Source organism: Gossypium arboreum, chromosome 1, assembly GCF_025698485.1.
Source record: "Gossypium arboreum isolate Shixiya-1 chromosome 1, ASM2569848v2, whole genome shotgun sequence".
In the NCBI taxonomy this organism is placed as follows: Eukaryota; Viridiplantae; Streptophyta; class Magnoliopsida; order Malvales; family Malvaceae; genus Gossypium; species Gossypium arboreum.
In genome coordinates this window covers 112,105,963-112,124,795 of record NC_069070.1, presented here as the reverse complement: position 1 = coordinate 112,124,795, position 18,833 = coordinate 112,105,963, and the positions used below count along the sequence as shown (strand labels likewise).

Below are 18,833 nucleotides of genomic sequence, written 5' to 3'. Positions count from 1 at the left end.
AAATACAGGGGACACACGGCCGTGTGGTCCGACCGTGTGTCTCACACGGCCAAAGACATTCCCATGTCACAGGCAGTGTGGACATTTGAAATAGGGTCACATGACTGTGTCCTAGCCCGTGCCCGACCCCGTGTAACTCTCTGAATTGGGTCACACGACCAACCACATGCCTATTTGACCAGCCTCTGTGCCCTTCAAAATGGCCTCACATGCTCGTGTGCCAAGCCATGTGATAGGTCGTGCCAAACCTGTAAGGTATATTGACTTATGCCACACAACCAAGTCACACGCCCGTGTGGTTGGTCGTGTGGAGCATACTGACTTGCTTTCTAATTAAACACCAGGGGACACACGGCCGTGTCACCTGACCGTGTGTCCCACACGGCTGAGACACATGCTCGTGTCTCTACCCGTATAGACAAAAATAGGCTATTTAGCAAGCCATCTTTCTCACCCAATATTCATTCACCTACACCAACCAAAATTGCATATAACCACAACTTCAAATGTCATTTAAACTCATCCAAACCAAGTTCAATTCATGCTATATCAATACCAACAACTTCAAGGCACACAAGTATCACAATATGCTATTCAATTTTATACCAAATTCACATTCTCAAATCACCTAAATGGTCACTTTCATTTATGCATCACTTGGCCTAAAATCAAAAGCATACCAAATCTCAATTATCAACTATTTGATGCTCAAATTACCTCTAACGAACCATATTTCACGAGCACCGAAAAAGTGAATTTAGAGCCTCCGTCTTAAGAAAACGAGTCCTTAAATATTTATTAAAAATATTTATGAAGTTAGTTATGGGTTGAATTATATTTTAATTAGGTGAATTTAGTTTAATTAGAAGTAATTATTAAAATGACTAAATTGAATAAAGCGTAAAAGATTAATTTTAAAATAGAGAAAATGATAAGGGACTAAATTAAAAATTAAACCAAATTAGTGACATGTGTAAGATAGAGAATAAATATGTGTATTTAAATTATTAGTACAAATGTATGTTATATATATATATATTTACTTATTTACTAAGTAAAAGATATTTATTATTATTATTATTATTATTATTATTATTATTATATTTTATCTATTAAATGAGATAATGAAAAATGTATGGTGTGGGATTAATACATATGTACATGTGTGTATAAAAACATATGTGTAATAGGCCCATTTCGCCCGAGCCCATACCAAAACCAGAATAAAAAAAGCAAAAAAACAAAATAATAAATAAAATCCAAATTTGCATTCCATTTAACAAGTCCAAATAAGCCCAAATCAATAAAACCCAATCCTAACCCATTACACAGCCCAAAACCTAACCCAAAACTTAGCCCATTAACTATTTTTAGAAATTGCAAACCCTAGGCCGAGCTGCCGTTCCCATGCGCCGCAAACACCATCAGCAACGGCTTCCACGCGCGCCACGCTCCACGCCCACGAACGACTTCTCCATGCCATACACACCTGCAACAGAAAATAACCACAAGTAATGGACAGCAAATGACAGCAAATGACGGTGATGAAATTTGTATTTTTTATTTTATTTTATTTATTTATTTTTGTTTTTTCGGCTATAAAACCGAAGGAAAACGATGTAAATCGGATGGGGGGTTTTTTTCCCAGAAATACGCACGCATACACAGTTGATACACAAATTGAATAGAAAATTCGAAAATAATTGCTAAAATGTGATCTCAATTTCTTCATTTTTTTCTTTTGAATCTGTTTTATTTTTTTTTTCTAGATTTTGCATGTGGTTCTTTTTTGCATAAGAAAGTAAAGAAGGGAGAGCATACCTTCAAAGAAGCCATCGGAAGCCGTATCTTCTTCTTTGAAATTGACGCTAATAGAACGATTTCATCGTGAGCTACCATCAACCGATTTCAATGGTGGATTGGTGGTGAGTGAACGGCAGATTGAAAAGGGGCAAATATCTAGGGTTTTCCCTTCCTTTTCCCTCATTTGTTTGCTGCGATGCTTAGATTTGTTTTAAGTGTTTTTTTTTCTTTTTGTTTTAATTGGCAAAAGGAGGTGACGTCTTATTCTTCTTCTTCAAGCGTGTTTTTAGCGGGGAGGGATAATTCCGCACTAGGTCCTTCTTCTTCGCACAGGCATTTAATTACACTCCATTTTCTTTATTTTGTTTTCAAATTCGGTTCTATTATTTGTGCATATTTGCAAATTGATCCGCACCACAACTCAGCGTTTTGGGACCTGGATTATTTCCATTTCTAGTCCCTGTGCATTCGCATGCGTGGCGCGCGTCCTAATTTTAACCTCACTGACTTATTTTATTTGTAAATTGTCTCTTTTATTTTAGTTCAATTTAAATTAAGTTTGTATGACTTATTATCTTGAAATTCATTTAATATTTTTATATATGTGTTGATCTATTTTAATAATTTTGTTTTCTTTTTTTTTCTTTTTGTTTTTATTTATATAATTATGTTGAAGTTTTTTTATTATTCTATAATTTTAACATTTTGCATGGTATTCGGTTCAAATCTTTTATGGGCTTGAACTTATATTATTGAATCTTTTATTCATTCTGATTTTGAAAATTCATTTAGTTTTTTATATGTGTGTTAAATTATTTTGATAATTTTTTACTTTATGTTATAAAATCATTATTTTGAAATTTATTTTTATATCATATTATTTTAACTATTTATATAATATTTTGTTTAAATATTTTTGTGTATATTTATACGTAAATTATTTTAATGGAGTTTTTTTATTTAAAGTACTTATTGTTTTAAGATTCACCTAATATTTTTATGTATATGTAAAACTATTTAGGAATTTCATTTTGTGCATATAAAATTATTATTTTAGAATTCTTCTTTATATTATATTATTCTAATAGTTTATATAGTATCTCATTTAAATGCATTTATTTATATTTGTACATATATAATTTATAGGTTAACTTAATTTTATATGCATTATTAATTTCATGCTATTTTAAATATATAATTTTTTAAAATAAATCTATTTGTATATATAATTATGTTGTTAAAATATATTACGATATAACTTATGATAAAGTTAATTTAATTTTATAATTTATATTTTAATTCCATGATATTTTATATAATTTCTACTTATATTCCCTTTCAAATTTATTATGTACATAATTTTTCTTTTTAAAAAACATATATTATTATTTCTTTGTTAGTTAAGATTCTTTCATGTATATATAGTTTTATTGTATATTGGTTTGTTCATCTTTCATGTATATTGTTTATTCTTTGTTATGGTATTATATCTTCATTATATATTGTTTTATTGATTTTATTATTGAATGTATATTAACACCTTTAAATATATAGGTTTGGTTTTAAAATATTCTTGCATGTTATTAACTCCAAATTTCTTCTTTCATAACCTTTTATTTTAATATTCAATTACATATTATTAGTTTTCTTTTTATATGTGTATATCATTTCAAATCCAATCATGTGTTGTTCATTTTGTAAATTTTCATATATTTAATAGTTTTCAAATTATTTCCAAATTGTTTTGTGTACTATGTGTCGCTTTAGTTTTCATGTTATTACATGTATTATTGCTTTATATTGATTATTAGCCTTTTGCACTATTATTTAAATTATGTTAATTTGTTCTTTTGTTTACTTGTATAATATTTCGTATAGTAATCCATGTTGGTAACTTTGATTTTTTCTATATTGTTGCATCGTGATTCAAATTTTAGTATTTTGGTTGATATTAATCGTTTCGTTGTTATTTCAAGAAAAATAAAAGCGTTTTGAGCAAATTCTCAATTTTCCTTATTATTCAAAAATTCTGAAATAAGGCAATATCCCAAATTTGGGAATTCGAGAAATCGTGCTCAATTGTGCTGGGTATGATTTTTCGGTGAACTAAATATTTGGGATAACCTTTTATAATGTTAGTGTACGAGTTTTTTTTTAAAGTCAAAAAATCGATCGTATTCTTGAAGGTATAAAGGATCGTATCCAATCGTGCTGGGTATGATGCTGCATATCTTTGAAACGAGAGAATTTTGACAGCAAACTTGAACTATTCACACATTTTAAAGAATCATGCTTTGAAAGATCTTTTTTCTTAAAATCTTTGATATAAGGATAGCATCGAATCAATTTGGTACCAATTTTTGGATGTAATGAGGGTGCTCATCCTTCCTCATACGTAACCGGCTCCCGAACCCATTTTTAAATTTTTGTGGACTAGAATTGTTCTTTTAATGTTTTATTAGGTGATCCAATCACACCTCAACAAAAGATTGATGGCGACTCCACATTTTCGGTTTTAAAAAAGTCGATTCCCGTTTTTTTTCCAAAAATAACAACGGTTTCGACAACATGTATTATTTTTATTTGTTATTATATAGATATTTTATAATTAAATATTAATTAAGTAAATAAAATGAAATAAAGAAACAAAAGAAGAAGAATAGAAAGTTACAGAGAAAGAAACGTGAAAGAGAGAAAGAAAGAAGAAAAGAAAAAGAAAAAGGGAAAATTGAAGGTTAATGACTTAAAGCTTGATTGGTAAGTTGATTTAGTTCTTTTTCTTGTGATTTTTATCTGTATGAAATTCTAATTCAAAGTTCTACATGTATGAGGTTAATATGAAGAAAAATAATGAATTTTTAGATGTTTATTTAGATAAATAATTTGAGGATTTATGGGTTAATTTGATAGAAATTTAAGTTAGAAGTAAAAATGAGTGAATTGTTAAAAGAATTTTAAGTTAGGTTTAAGTAAGGACTAAATTGAAAGGAGCTCAAAAGTTATTTTTTTTGATGAATTTTATGAGCTAGAAATTATTAATGAGATGATTAAATGAAAATATGAAGATTAAGTTCAAGAAAAAGATTGGCTATGGAAAAAGGACGAAATTGGAATTTTTGTAAAAGTTTGATAGAAAGTGAAAATGTGAGTTATGAATTAGTGTATTGATAAATTTTAATTGTATAATTGTTCGTAGCTAACGTAGCACCGAAATCGTCATTGAATAAGAAGGGAAAGGAAAAAGTGATCGAGGAGTAGCTCGAGAAAATATCGGTTTGTATTATCATAATTCAAGTTTAATTTTAATATATGTGTATGGAATTTGAATGTGAGGTAAGTAGTGATATTTGAATTGAATGAAAATTGGATTTGATTGATGAATGTATACATGTGTGAAATTGAATTGTATAATGAGTTGTGGAGAATTTGAAATTGTGATTGAATTGTTATTGCGGTGGACTTGAATTCGAATGATTACGATCAACTGAAAGTGAAAGTGATATGAATATGTGATTTTGATACCCTATTAACTAGTCGGGCTAGGGTGGATATAGTTGGCATGCCATAGGATAGGAAGAGTTCAGGGATTCTTCGACCTTGAGTCGATGAGACACTTGGTGTGTCATATTTACTTTGGATAGATTCAATGAGGCGTTGGTTGCCATACTGGTGTGTTTGGTTGGATCCATGTATCCGCCAAAGTCCGAGTCATGTTAATAGGGGAAAATAAGTTAAATAATAAAATTAAATGAATTTGGTTAATTGAGCTATTGAATGAAATGAGAAAGTGATATTGTATGATGGAATGTGAGATGAAATTTGTAAAGTGATTGAAGGCATGAACCAAAGGTTTATGAAGTGTTTATATTTGAAATGTGAATTGAATAATTATAAGTGGTTGAGAGATGAATCAAAGGTTCATGAGTTATTTGAAATCTCATTGATGATTTATTGGATCTATCATTGGAAATGATATAATGGAAATATGATAGTTTAGTATGAATTTATATGTATGATTTGTATGAATGATTTGCTAATTATCTATGTATATTATGATATTTTATTGTTGTTATAATTTGAATTATGATAATAGCACTGAGTATTTCCAATACTCAGTGTAAGGTTGTTTTCCGTCTGTAGGTTAGGTAAAGTTGAAGTTCAGTCAAGCATCCGAGTCAATCCCGACCTCAGCTCAATTTTGGTGATGCATCTATCTTTTAGAAATGTGGCATGTACTAGGTTTGGTGTTTGTCACTTGTAAATGTTTTATATTTTGAATGTAAATGTGGTGCATAATCCTTAAGAGGTAATGAAATGAATGAATGAGAATTTGCTAAGTTTGAAAGGTTTGATGAATGTTATTTGATCAAGATATACAAGTAAATGTTTTGGGCATGAATAGGGTGTGTTTAGTATGTGAAATAGCTTTAAAATGGTCAAAAATTATGTTTTCACATGGCCAAGTCACATGGGCGTATGCCCAGGCCGTGTGGAAAAGTCAGAATTGGCTATAGGTTAGTTCCACAGCCGTGTGAATAAGTCAGAATCTACCCACGGGCAGGCCACACGGGCATGTTCCAAGCCACACGGGCGTGTCCCAGGCCATACGGGCATGTGCCCTATCTTCAAGGAAAAATTTCTAAAGTTGTCAATTTAGTTCCGAATCACTTTTAAAACATATATTGGGCCCCGTAGGCCTGTATTAAGGAGTTTAAGATGAAATTTGATAAAAATTGATTTGGAATGTAAAGTTTATGACTCGATTTTGTATAAATATTAGTGTATAAGTCCGGTAATGCCTCTTAGCCCTATTCCGGTGACAGCTTGGGGTTAGGGGGTGTTACATTACCGATTTACAAACAACCCTTCACCACAAGCATTTACATAGCAATTACCAAATGCATAACAAAGGACATTTGCATATATATATATATACACAACCAAATCAACCAAAATAAGCCAAGTCACATGGCTATATACTTAACAAACATTTATCATTTACAAGCCAATTCAAATGGCTAAATCCATTACCAAACTATATACCAAAATGACCATAACTCTTATACATGCCATATAACCAAATACATAAGCTCAAAAGTACCAAAGTGGAAGCTCAATAGTGTGATGCAATCTCCAACGACTCCCAATCCGAGCTAGCTTCGTTAATCACTATAAAACATGGAAAAGTAAACAGAGTAAGCTATAAAGCTTAGTAAGCTCGTATAATTAATAAGTAAAACTCACTATTCATTCATCAATCAAGTAATATGAACATAATATACTACAAAATCATTAAATCATAAGGTTAATAAATATTCAATCACATAAGTAATCATGAACTCACATCTTTCATAGGTTCAATGCTCATATAGTTTTCGTACATACCTGTGTTGATACGTATCTCTCTCTCATCATTTCATATCTTTGATATAATCGTTGAACCATTTGGAATTCTATCGGATACTCGGGAGTCTCGCACCCTAAGTGCCAATACATAGCCAAAGCTATCTCAATCTCATATCTCATATCTCATATAATGCTCACTCTCGAGCTATCTACGGGTCTACTTACACAAGCTGACGGTCATGACATAGCTACATGGTGCTGCTCACAGAAGCTGACAAGAATCCAAAACACATGCCGAATAACACAACCACCGGTAGGACGTACGCACCAGCACCCAAATCACATAATCCCTAATGACATGTCATTCATATCGTAATCTATTTCTAAGGTTCAATAGGTATTTTTCATTGTCGAATCTTCATCAAACATTTTCGTACAATCATATTCATCAACAATTCAAATATAAAGCATTAAACACAATTACAATAATTCTTATTAACATACGAACTTACCTCGATTCACAAAAACAACAAAATGAATCGACCAGTCCGATACTTTATTTTTCCCTCGATCTAGATTTGAACTTCGCTTTTCTTAATATATATGTATTCAATTATCAATTTATTCAATTTAGCCCAAAAATGTATATTAAGGCAATTTTACACTTTTTCCCCTAATATTTCAACATCTTTACAATTTAGTCCTTAGCTCATAAAAATAAAAATTCATACAATTAAGTCTCTACCCATGCTAGCCTAATTTTCCTTATTATCATAGCAGCTCATATTTTTCATTTAATCCACATTTCTACCATTTCACATTTCACAATTTAATCCCTAATTGACAATTTTACCAAAAATCTCTTAACAAATGTTGTTTATCTAACAACAACCATTTATTTTCTATCATCAAACATCAAAATACACCTATATTCATCAATGAAAAAACCCTAAACCTTTAACATTTTTGCAAATTAATCTGTAGGCTAGCTAGATTAAGCTGCAACGATCTCAAAAACATAGAAATAATTAAAAAAACGAGACAAAAATCATACCTAATTGCAAGAAATGAAGTTGCCAAAACTTGAAAGAATAAAAATGGCTTCTCAAGCCCTAAAACTCAGTTGTAGAAGATGATATGAGCACAAAATTTTGTTTTGTTTTATTTAATTAACCTTTATTTACTAAATACCAAAATTAACCTTTAAAATTATTACAAATTTCAAAAATATCAAGCCAATATCATCTACTATCTAATTAATGGGCTAATTACCACACAAGGACCTTCACTTTAAGGTTCTATAGCTATTAGATACCTTTAGCTAATAGAACTCAAGTTTTACACTTTATGCGATTTAGTCTTTTTTATCCAATTGAGCATTCAAACGATAAAATTTCTTAACAAAATTTTCACACAATCATACTATCACGCTGTAGACATTATAATAATAATAATATAATTATTTTGACCTCAGATTTATGGTCCCGAAACTACTATTCTGATTCGACTAAAAACAAGCTGTTACAGACCACTCTATGGTTAGTTGAAGACTGCTCGAGTAGTGTTTTGAATCAATTGAATGAAACAAGACACCCATTAAGATCTTTCTTCTATTCAAGAACTGAAATCAATAGTCCATAAAGTAGTAGCAGCACCAGGAATACATGTTCTCTTAGTATCACGTATCCATAGACTTGCTAAAAGAATTAATATTTACATTGTAATCAAAATAGAATTTGATAATAACAAAATCTAATAATAATGTGAGTAAATATTTTGTCGTGGTTGTAGCTTGAGAAGCTATGTATTAATTTTGGAATCTTAATGAAGACATTTTGGTAAGGAACATTAGGTAGGAAAATTTAAGATTGAGGAGAGAATTTAGAGTTCAAGTTTAGAGTTAAAAATAATGAAGAGAAAATGGTTATATTGGGTGTCAAGGTCCAACCGCCAAAATTTAATTCAAGTGGTTGGGCCTATATGAAATAAATATTTTGTCAATATAACTTTGATACTTATGAATGTCGAAGTCAAGCTAAAGACATTAATACTAATAGATGGAGACTTGTGATCAATATCTTTTAAGATTGAGGAGAGAATTTAAAGTTTATGTTTAGGGTTAAAAATAATGAAGAGGAAATAGTTATATTGGATGTCGAGGTCAAACCACCAAAAATTAATTCAAGTGATTGGCCTACATGAAATAAATATTCTCTAAATATCATTTGTTGAACTTTGATATTTATGAATGTCGAAGTCAAGCTAAAGACATTAATACTAATAGATATTAATACTAATAGATGAAGAGCAGTAATCAATAATCTTTAGTTGGAACTCCATACATTTTCTTGAATTGTACTTCTTCAACAACAAATTTGTAGATATCGATAAAAAAAAAAACCATGTAACCCTTAAAAAAATGCATGGTGAGAAATTAAAAACAAAAGCTCGACAAATGGACGCTTTTATTGACAGTTGAGAAGAAAGCAAATTTTCTATTGACTTTAAAGGTGAATTTATATTGGTGCCTATATTATTTAATTAAAGAAAGAAAATGTTAACTGAATTGACATATGACAACCTGGACAAACCAACTGATGTGACATTTTGTTATTGGTATATTCGTAGATTGAATAGAAAAGATACCATAGTTTAATTTGGATGAAATTCGATTGGTGGCGATATCAGTGAAATTTGACATTTGATGCTATAAGTACCTAGTCCTTTCATATCTCTAACAGCGTCATAGTTATGGTTTCATTTAAACTTCTCAAACAGTTTTTCTGGGCTACAATTTTTCCAACTAAAATCTTTAATTATATACTTTTGAACCGCAAAACCATCTCTTCGACCCAATTGTGGTGGTGTGCTAAGGCATGCCGACCACAATATTGTCTATATCCATGATTCAAACACTGCTCAACTATTGGCTATAAAAAATTGGGTTGGGAATGTTTGTCAGCTGACAATGGAGATTGATTGTTGAATGGATATAATATGGACATTCTTGAAGATGGCAGTCTTTATACGAAACTGATTTGGTGTTGGGAATTGTAACCATAAGGAAGGTCAGTTCCTCTAAAACTTTGAGAGATTGCAATGGTTTTGCTTGCTTTAGCAAAAGCTGGTACGAAATAGATATGAGAATTTCATGTGCTGGTGGGATTATGATCTCCCTCTCAGTTAGCTGTCTTTGTTTTGTTTCTTTAATTGTAAGCTTTTATGGTGTATACGTTCTTGTGATGAGATATCTTTGTTATGGTCTCTATTTGTATTTCTGTGTGATCACATTGATTATAAGGGTGAAATTATGTGGGTCAACTAAAATATATAACGTAAATATCTATTTTAAATCACTAGTAAGTTTTTTAATAGTAGTTTGAGTGTAATCAATTTGAAAAATTAAATCAACTCAATATTAATATTTTTAATGATTTAATTTTTAAGCACACTTTAATAATTCATAATAAAAATAAACCATAGAATCTATTTTCAATGAAAAGTTGTAAAAATTATAAGTAGAGAAATAAATACTTATCACTTAAAGTAGAATATTTTAAATTCTTTTTATTTTATTTTATTTTTTAATATTATATTTATTTAAATACTTTAGCTTTAAAATTTTAGAAATACATTTATCAAACAATCTAATAGTATTCCATACTTAATTTTAAAAATATATTAAATAGATTTTATAAATTAAATTAAATACTTAATTAATTAAATGAGTTGTTTGGGGAACATTAACATTCCATATTGATTACAATGGAGAGCACAGAATGCGAAGGTGGCGATGAGGGTGATTTGGTGAATCGCTCAACAAAGAAAGTACGAATTCGGCAAATAGAGGAAGATCAGGATGTTGTAATGGATACAACACCAGCCGCTGAAAAGGTCCTTTCTTGGAAAGACTGACTGGTAGGTACGGGACTCCAAACAGATGAGAGAACGACAACTTCGAATGGGTTGGATGGAGAAGAAGCATTCGAACTATTAGAGGAGGATGTGGAGCGCTTGTCGGTCAACGGTATTCCTTCGATTAATTTTTCAAAACACGTAAACCAAATCCTTATCAAACACATGGAACACACAGTAGTAGTCAACCTTTTGGGAAGAAGTATAGGGGACGCTGCACTTCAAAACAAGGTTTTTTTTCACTCTGAAAATCACCCAAACCATTCCGTTTAATGGATGTGGAGCACGACTAATATTTGGCCAAATTTAAAAACTCGAAGGATTACGAGAGGGTCTTGTGTCATGGTTCCTGGGTCGTGTTTGGGCAGTACTTAACAGTACAGTCATTGACTATGGATTTTAATCCAGCTCAGCCGTATCCAAGCACAGTTATGGCATGGATCTGACTTCCTGGGTTACCTGGGCATATGTATAAGCTGAAAATCTTGCAGGAAATAGGGGGATGATCGGGAAAGTTGCAAAATTGGATTTCAATACTGACAACAGTGATAGAGGGAGGTTTGTAAGAATAGCAGTGTTCATCAATTTGGATAGGGCTTTGATCACTCAGGTCTTGGTAAACGGAGTTATTCAGTAGATTGAATATGAACACTTACTGACCTTTTGTTTATTGTGCAGCCACTATGGACATATGAAGGAGATCTGCCCTAAAGGAGTGACGGGATCGAAGGAATTTGGCATAGGCATTATAAGGAATAGGAGAGAACAGAGGCAAAGTTCAGGGGTAAATAAAGAAGAGGCACCGCCAAATCCAGAAACTTATAGGCCGTGGATGCTTGCCGAGAGGTGGGGCAAACACACGGTGAGAATTGGAAGGAAGGACAGTGGTGAGATTCAGGCATAATTGGCGAACAACTCTAGGTTCCAGGTTTTGGAAAACCTAGTTGGCGAAGGAGATTTGCAGGTTCATGTGGTTGGGTCAAAAGTGGACCTAGGCCAAGGAGTTTTAAGCCCTTTAGTGTTAAGCCCAAGAGGGGAAAAAAGCCCTTCGCACATAAGCCAAACCTAGCGGCAAAAGGCTGGGTCAAGCTTGGCTAACCAAGCATCGGGCCACATTTAGATTGCAAGTAAGTTTGGGCTAAAGATCGGTGAAGCCAAACTAAGACAATGACCTTTGGCTCTAGAAAAAGGCAAGTCAGTGGGTACAAAGTCACAAGGTTTGGACTAACATCAGCCCATGGGAACAAGGCTGGACAACGGAGGGTTAGGCCACGACAAGGCCCATTTTAGAAAACATGGGTAATATTGGAGTACCTTTGGTGGACTGGGTTAATTTTATTAGGCAAGGCCCAAGAGAAGTGACAATTAGAGATTTAGGGAAAGAATTCGAACCTGGAGATCAGAGGAATGTGGCTCTCACGTAAATCAGTGGACCTTGAAGAGAACATCTAAGGGTTTTTGACTAGCACTGACCAGTCGATGAGCATAGAGCACACGGGGGAGCAGCGAAGCAAAGAACCCAGTGAGGGATGCTCCTATGATGGCGTTTCAGGGGTTGTCACCTATCATAATAAGCAACCAAGGATAAGGGATTTGTAGGAAATCTTAGCGATTCCGACGATAGGTGTTCTTGACGACACAAAACATTTGGTGGTTTTTTTTTAAAGAGAACATCCGGCGTAAAACTAGGGAGACCATACAAAGAAGCAAAATCAGAACAAGAGGACATCCAATAGAATTTTCTTCAATGCGAGGTAGTGTGAAGGCCAATGGTAGCCGAAAAGGCAGGAAGCTCAATAAAGTCATTAAGGAAAAAGGTAGCCCTTTAAGGCTTCTCCTTCAAAACTCCCACTTGTCGAATCAGTTAGCAATATGGTCAAGTTACTACAAAGCCAGTTCTCGCTGGGGTTGGTGAACAAAGTTCCCAAAGTGATGGATTAAAAGTCAGGAGAGCAGGTAGGAGCTGGTCAGTAACTGTGAGGACTTTTATTCATTTACCGTGCTTTTTAATAATGAACTCTTCACTTTCAATTTTTTCTTAGAATTGTCAATGATGTGTGAGCAAGAAGTTTCCTCACATTTTTAGAGAATATAATATGAAGCATAAGCCAAATATTTTTAGCTTGTTAGAACCAAAAGTCAGTGGCCACAAAGCTGATGAGATAATTGCAAAATTAAGGTTGTACTACTCATATCGAATAGAAGCTAGAAGGTTCTCAGGGAGAATCTAGATTGGTTGGAAAAACTTAGTTAGTCTTGAAATTATCTGAAACCACCCTCAATTCATCCTAGTATGAGTTTCTTTTAGAATCCTCATACAAACGGTCCTAATTGTTTTCGTGTATGGAAGCCCAAATGAAATAAAGAGAATATTACTATGGAAAGCATTAAAAGAGACTATACTTACCACTATTGTCCCTTAGATGGCAGTAGGTAACTTCAACCCTATTCTATCTAGGAATGATAAAAAAAAAAGAGGAGGTACTATTAAGAGACGATGTCCTTACTTTGAGGAGTTTTTTGAAGAAAACAACCTATATGATATGGGATTTTGAAGGCCATCCTTCACATGGCAAGGAGAAGGGGTGCTTGAAAGGCTAGACCGAACACTTAGTAATGCTTCTTAGATTGAAACTTTTCTAAAGTGCTTAGTGACACATCTATTTAGAATTAAATTTGACCATCAACCTCTACTAATTGACCTATGCTTAGAATTCAACGTCGCAAAAAGACATCCCTTCCAGTTCTTGATGGGTTCAACATTAGAGTTTCTCGAGTACTATATCCTAATTATGGGAATACAATAGGGATATGTCTAACACTCCGGAAAAGCTTACCATGGTACTAAAAGAATGGAACAAAAAAATTTACGGACATATTAGAGCTCGTAAGCAGGAATTAGTGTAATCCTTAAGTAAGATCCAGCAAAAATATGGAAAAGGGTGAATTTAAACACACTAATACAAAAAGAGATGGAGATAACAGAGGAGTTTAAATAAGTGCTTAACCATGAAAAGCTACTTTAGAAGCAAAAATCAAGATGTGAATGGCTTAAGTTAAGAGACAGGAACACAAAGTTTTTTCATAATAGGACAATCCATAGACAAAAGGTCAACTACATCAATGCACCGTAATACGAGTAGAGATTGGCTATATGATCCAGATGATATTCAATTAGAAGAAATAAGGTATTTCTAAAAGTTATATGGAGAAAAGCCGAACAGGACAGATGACTTACCCCCTAACCGTTTTCCCCAACTAGGACAAAAAAATAGATTTTTTAGGGAAAGAAGTCTCAAATGACGAAATTAAAAATGCCCTTTTTTATTTGGCTCCTTTAAAAGCCCTAGGAAGTGATGTGTACCATGCTTTCTTCTTCTAAAACCAATGGAACAATACTGGGAGTGCAATTTGTGACTAGGTCAAAGACATTTTCAAAGGCAAGCCTATTGATCTTGAGTTAAATAATACACTTATCATGCTTATACCAAAAAGTAGCTCAACTTGAGGAGATATCTCATTTTAGACTCATTAGTCTCTACTTAGTTCTTTATAAGTTAATTATAAAAATTATAGCCAACAGGCTCAAGATGGTATTCCCAAATATCATTTCACAAGAACAAGTCAGGTTTATTACTGGTCGGAATATTTCTAATAATATTATCATTACTCAAGAAGTCATTCATTCCATGCGAGGGAAGAATATGAAGTGGATGAAAATTAAAATAGATCTAGAAAAATCCTATGATAAGGTCTGCTAGGACTTTATTGAAAACTTTATTCAAGCAGCAGGTATTCCAGGCTTTCTACTAAATGTAATTATGTCATCTATCTCAACGTCTACTATACAGGTTTTGTGGAATAGCTATCGCAGGAAGGCTCACTTTAGCACAGTTAGTTCTCTTCTCTATCCCAAATTATTTTATGTAGTCCATGCAAGTCCCAAAAGGAATATGTAAGGAGATTGAATAACTGGCAAGACAATTCATTTGGAGATTTAACATCGAAACCAAAAAATGGCACTAGTTGATTGGGGATCTATATGTCAACCTCGTAAGTGTGGCGGCTTGGGCATTTAACGACTAAAGGATCAAATTGCCTCTTTCCTACTGAAGTTAGGTTTCAACCTTGTCTCTAAAGGAAATAGTCTATGGGTACGAGTCCTATGTTCCATATATCGAATGAAATAGATGGTCCCTGGAAATATTATGTGTGAAAATTGCTCACCAGTTTGGAGAGGAATAGCGAAAGTATGGTCATTACTAAAAGAAAAGCTATGCTGGTCTAATGGAATAGATTCAGCAATCTGATGCTGAAAGGACCCCTAGGTTCTAAAAATAGGCCAGTGATAAACCGTAATTTATACATATTTTTACCCCATGTTTAATGCATTTTATGGATGATTTCCCATTAAAATTGGTGAATTCGATGCTCCTAATGCTTTAATTTCATGTTTTATACTTAGGAGAGCATAGTAAAGCAAAAGGAAGGAGAAACAGGCCAAAAATGGAGAAAATAGGCTAAAGTACAAAATCAACACGGCCTGGACCGCCTCACACGGGTAGACCACACGGCTGTGTCAATTTTGCAGGCTCGAGCACGGCTTGAAATAATTGAACACGGGCGTGTCCCTGCCGAGCCCAAGTTGAGTCCAATTCGGCAAAGGCTAATTTTGAGGGCTCTTAGACATTCCAAAGCCTATAAATACAAAAAGAGACACGGAGAATAGGGGGTAAGGAATTACTCGAAGGAAGCCGATTGATCCATCTCAGGCGCCAGATTCATCATCAAGACTGAAGATCTCTCCTCAATTTCCCCTCAGGAGATTTCAGTTTTCTTTATGTTTTGTATTCTTTATTATTCTGGGATGTTTTCTTATTTAGTTATGAACTAAATCCCCTAAATACCTAAGGGGAATGAAACCTAAGACGAATCTTGTTATCATTTTCTCAATCGTATGATAAATATTTAACTTGTTCTTAATTATGTGTTCTTAATTCTTGTTTTGATATCCCAGGATACTGATTCAAGATAAGCTCTTATTCAGAGGAGGAATAGACCCTGTCTAAGAGTACATCTATCATAATTAAGCGGAGTTAATTGTGCACCTAGAAATAGGGTGACAAGATTTTGCCGGATTAGGGTGAAACCTAATAAGGGGATCCATAGATCGAGTTAATGCAACCCTAGAGTGTTAATTAGAGAAAAGTCTCGGTTAGTCAATCTAGGGATTAGACGTTATTAGTCTTGAATAGGGATAATAACATAACTTAGGGATCTCTAAGGAACAAGTTGAATGAATAAATCGTTCGGTTCAGAGCCAGAATAACAAGTAAAGTCTGGTGGATTTTTCCTTAGGTATTGTCTTAAGTCAATCGATTTTCCCCAAAAACAATTCCCCAATTCTTTTCTCTGTGAGTTTTTAGTTTAGATAATTAGTTAATTAAAACAAAAACCTCTCTATTCTTAGGCTAGATAATAAAAAGACAGTCACTACTAGTACTTTTAGTTCCTTCGAGTTCGACAATCCGGTCTTGCTAAAACTATACTACTGTTCGATAGGTACGCTTGCCTTCATCGTGATAGTAGTTAGTTCAAGAATGAGTAATTATAAATATTTAAAACCTATCACGAAATCACGCGATCAAGTTTTTGGAGCCGTTGCCGGGGAACTAAGATATTAGGAATGCTCAATTTTTATTACTTTAGCTATTTATTTTTCTTGCATTTTAATTTAATTTAATTTTTTATTATTATTTATTAATTTACTTTTTTCCTCTCTTGGCAGGTTTTTATAGTTTATGACTAGAAGAAACCCGTCAGAACCATTACTTTTTGACAAAGAAATCAATCGTACAATTCGCAGAAATCAAAGAGAAATAAGGTGAAGTTTACAATGCACAGAGAACAAGTAAGAAGAAGATACTCAACTCCCAACCGAAGAGATGGCTGAAAACCAAGGCAATCAGCTACCCCCTGCAATTGCGGCTAATCAAAATCCTGCTTCACGCACTATGTATGATTATGTTAAACCTTCCTTAACAAGAACTGAATCAAGCATAGATAGAACGTGTAGCTGCAAATACTTTTGAATTCAAACCTAACACTATTCAAATGATACAGAAATTTGTTCAGTTTGATGGTTTACAGGATGAGGATCCTAACACTCATTTAGCCAACTTTTTGGAACTATACGATACATTTAAAATCAATGGCGTTTCTGATGATGCCATACGTCTTTGGTTGTTTCCCTTTTCATTGTAGAACAAAGCTAAATAGTGGTTGAACTCGTTACCACGAGGGTCAATCACTACTTGGGAACAAATGACTAAAAAATCCTTACTAAAATATTTTTCGCCGGCTAAAACGGCTAAATTACGTAATGATATCTCTTCTTTTGTGCAGATGGATTTAGAAACACTCTACGATGCATGGGAGAGATACAAGGACTTACTGAGAAGGTGCCCTCACCATGGGTTACCGCTTTGTCTCTAAGTACAAACATTCCACAATGGTCTGAATCCTTCGACTCGGCAAATGGTTGATGTAACTGCTGGCGGAACCATAAACAATAAAACACCTGAAGATGCCTATGAGTTTATTGAGGAGATGTCACTGAATAACTATCAGTGGCAAGTCATGAGGACAAAGCCAACGAAAACATCCGGAGTTTATAACGTCGATTCGGTCACCATACTCTCTAATCAGGTAGAACTATTAAATAAAAAGATTGATGGTTTTTTTTAGTTTTTCACAGGTTCACCCAATAATGCAGTGCGAAGTAAGTAGCAGTGGAACAAGCCATTCGGAATACCAACCTTATGGCCGCAACATGGATAACGAGCAATTAAATTACATGGGTAATAATTCTCGACCTCAAAACAATCCCTATAATAACACTTACAATGCAGGCTGGAGGAACTATCCCAATTTTTCATGGGGCGATCAAGGAAATCAAACACCACAACATCCTCCGAGTTTTTAGCAACCACCCTACCAACAAGACAAGAAGCTGAACCTTGAAGAGATGCTCTCAAAGTTTATATCGGTGTCAGAAACCCATTTTCAGAACACCGAGGCAGCACTTAAAAATCAACAAGCGTCGATTCAAGGGCTCGAAGCTCAGATAGGCCAGCTTTCCAAACTAATCTCCGAACGACCACAAGGTAGTTTGCTAAGTAATACCGAACCTAACCTAAGGGAACAACTCAATGCAATTAATATTCAAAATGACGAAGGAGTCGTTGAGCCTGAAACGGAATCGAGGCAAGAAACTATGGTAAGCAAAGGTCAAGGTGAGGTAGATCAAAATACAAGCAAATCGGTGAATGTCGAATATAAACCTCGTGTGCCATACCCTAACGCGACAAGAAAAGACTGCTCATATGAACAATTTGGTAAATTCCTTAAACTTTTAAAAAAATTACATATTAACTTACCGTTTATTGAAGCCCTATCACAGATGCCAAACGCAATGAAATTCTTAAAAGAGCTTTTAGCAAATAAGCGAAAGTTAGACGAGGCGTCACATGTGGAGTTAAACGCAGTGTGCTCAGCTATTCTAAAAAATAAGTTACCGAACAAACTAAAAGATCCAAGGAGTTTTACGATTCCTTGCTTAATTGGTAGTTTAGATGTTTATAATGCATTAGCTGATTTAGGGGCTAGTATCAACGTAATACCTTATAAAATGTTTAAACAAATAGGTCTCGGGAAACCCAAACAGACTAGGATGAGTATTCAATTAGCAGATAAAACTATAAGATTTC

At 33.5% G+C, this 18,833-nt stretch overlaps 2 long non-coding RNA genes and 1 other non-coding gene across 3 annotated transcripts; 1 reads left to right on the top strand and 2 right to left on the bottom strand.

Moving 5' to 3' along the window:
- Positions 1-1,246: 1,246 nt before the first annotated feature.
- LOC108482070 (uncharacterized) lies at positions 1,247-2,367 on the bottom strand. Its single transcript, XR_001870817.2, has 2 exons — positions 1,822-2,367; positions 1,247-1,489 (listed from the first exon to the last, which is right to left on the bottom strand). It is a non-coding gene; the product is annotated as an uncharacterized LOC108482070 (long non-coding RNA).
- LOC128295197 (uncharacterized) lies at positions 1,408-1,993 on the top strand. Its single transcript, XR_008285538.1, has 2 exons — positions 1,408-1,541; positions 1,770-1,993. It is a non-coding gene; the product is annotated as an uncharacterized LOC128295197 (long non-coding RNA).
- Positions 2,368-17,436: 15,069 nt separating the features above from the next.
- LOC128282014 (small nucleolar RNA R71) lies at positions 17,437-17,543 on the bottom strand. The gene has a single exon (XR_008272321.1). It is a non-coding gene; the product is annotated as a small nucleolar RNA R71 (small nucleolar RNA).
- Between the last annotated feature and the right edge of the window lie 1,290 nt (positions 17,544-18,833).